Consider the following 2,500-nt stretch of genomic DNA (forward strand, 5'->3'; position numbering starts at 1 on the left):
GCACTTCTCCCCTAGTAGGACGTCGCGACCCGCTGGGTGCCGGCCTACGGCCCGGGTGCGCAGCCTGTCCTTCCGCGGGCCTCGGTTCGCGTCTGTTGGGCAGAGCCCCGGTGTCCTGGCTGGCTGCCCGGCGGTATATCTGGAGGAGTCGATTCGCCCCTTTGGGCGCTCGGGCTCCCGGCAAGCGCGCGCGGTTCTTCCCGGATGACGGACCTACCTGGCCCGGCCCCGGACCCGCGCCGCTGTTGGCTCGGGATGCTCTCGGGCGGAATAATCGCTCCCGTCAGCGGCGCTTCAGCTTTGGACAATTTCACGACCCGTCTTGAAACACGGACCAAGGAGTCTAACATGTGCGCGAGTCATTGGGCTGTACGAAACCTAAAGGCGTAATGAAAGTGAAGGTCTCGCCTTGCGCGGGCCGAGGGAGGATGGGGCTTCCCCGCCCTTCACGGGGCGGCGGCCTCCGCACTCCCGGGGCGTCTCGTCCTCATTGCGAGGTGAGGCGCACCTAGAGCGTACACGTTGGGACCCGAAAGATGGTGAACTATGCCTGGCCAGGACGAAGTCAGGGGAAACCCTGATGGAGGTCCGTAGCGATTCTGACGTGCAAATCGATCGTCGGAGCTGGGTATAGGGGCGAAAGACTAATCGAACCATCTAGTAGCTGGTTCCCTCCGAAGTTTCCCTCAGGATAGCTGGTGCTCGTACGAGTCTCATCCGGTAAAGCGAATGATTAGAGGCCTTGGGGCCGAAACGACCTCAACCTATTCTCAAACTTTAAATGGGTGAGATCTCCGGCTTGCTTGATATGCTGAAGCCGCGAGCAAACGACTCGGATCGGAGTGCCAAGTGGGCCACTTTTGGTAAGCAGAACTGGCGCTGTGGGATGAACCAAACGCCGAGTTAAGGCGCCCGAATCGACGCTCATGGGAAACCATGAAAGGCGTTGGTTGCTTAAGACAGCAGGACGGTGGCCATGGAAGTCGGAATCCGCTAAGGAGTGTGTAACAACTCACCTGCCGAAGCAACTAGCCCTGAAAATGGATGGCGCTGAAGCGTCGTGCCTATACTCGGCCGTCAGTCTGGCAGTCATGGCCGGTCCTTGCGGCCGGCCGCGAAGCCCTGACGAGTAGGAGGGTCGCGGCGGTGGGCGCAGAAGGGTCTGGGCGTGAGCCTGCCTGGAGCCGCCGTCGGTGCAGATCTTGGTGGTAGTAGCAAATACTCCAGCGAGGCCCTGGAGGGCTGACGCGGAGAAGGGTTTCGTGTGAACAGCCGTTGCACACGAGTCAGTCGATCCTAAGCCCTAGGAGAAATCCGATGTTGATGGGGGCCGTCATAGCATGATGCACTTTGTGCTGGCCCCCGTTGGGCGAAAGGGAATCCGGTTCCTATTCCGGAACCCGGCAGCGGAACCGATACAAGTCGGGCCCCTCTTTTAGAGATGCTCGTCGGGGTAACCCAAAAGGACCCGGAGACGCCGTCGGGAGATCGGGGAAGAGTTTTCTTTTCTGCATGAGCGTTCGAGTTCCCTGGAATCCTCTAGCAGGGAGATAGGGTTTGGAACGCGAAGAGCACCGCAGTTGCGGCGGTGTCCCGATCTTCCCCTCGGACCTTGAAAATCCGGGAGAGGGCCACGTGGAGGTGTCGCGCCGGTTCGTACCCATATCCGCAGCAGGTCTCCAAGGTGAAGAGCCTCTAGTCGATAGAATAATGTAGGTAAGGGAAGTCGGCAAATTGGATCCGTAACTTCGGGATAAGGATTGGCTCTGAGGATCGGGGCGTGTCGGGCTTGGTCGGGAAGTGGGTCAGCGCTAACGTGCCGGGCCTGGGCGAGGTGAGTGCCGTAGGGGTGCCGGTAAGTGCGGGCGTTTAGCGCGGGCGTGGTCTGCTCTCGCCGTTGGTTGGCCTCGTGCTGGCCGGCGGTGCAGGATGCGCGCGCCTGCGCGGCGTTCGCGCCCCGGTGCTTCAACCTGCGTGCAGGATCCGAGCTCGGTCCCGTGCCTTGGCCTCCCACGGATCTTCCTTGCTGCGAGGCCGCGTCCGCCTTAGCGTGCTCCTCCGGGGGCGCGCGGGTGCGCGGATTCTCTTCGGCCGCCATTCAACGATCAACTCAGAACTGGCACGGACTGGGGGAATCCGACTGTCTAATTAAAACAAAGCATTGCGATGGCCCTAGCGGGTGTTGACGCAATGTGATTTCTGCCCAGTGCTCTGAATGTCAACGTGAAGAAATTCAAGCAAGCGCGGGTAAACGGCGGGAGTAACTATGACCCGTCGACGCAGCCGAGGACTTCGCGGCCGACACCACCGGGCCGCCGCCGGAGGGGCCGACTGACGCCGCCATCTGGGAGCATCTGGCGGGGCTACCCGCTTCCGCCCAGCGTTTCTCTGCCCTGGATCGTGTCATAGGTCTGGGGCGGGGCACGCCGCCCGATGTCATCCTGGGCATGCTCCCGGATGCCCTTGCGTCGGTCGGGTCCAGAGGGGAGAGATCGATCAC

General features: G+C 61.7%; 1 pseudogene; it reads left to right on the forward strand.

Annotated features, from left to right (window-relative positions):
- Positions 1–2,500, forward strand: part of LOC124593407 — a 7,171-nt pseudogene that overhangs the window by 604 nt on the left and 4,067 nt on the right.

Source organism: Schistocerca americana, unplaced genomic scaffold (assembly GCF_021461395.2).
Source record: "Schistocerca americana isolate TAMUIC-IGC-003095 unplaced genomic scaffold, iqSchAmer2.1 HiC_scaffold_98, whole genome shotgun sequence".
Taxonomy (NCBI): Eukaryota; Metazoa; Arthropoda; class Insecta; order Orthoptera; family Acrididae; genus Schistocerca; species Schistocerca americana.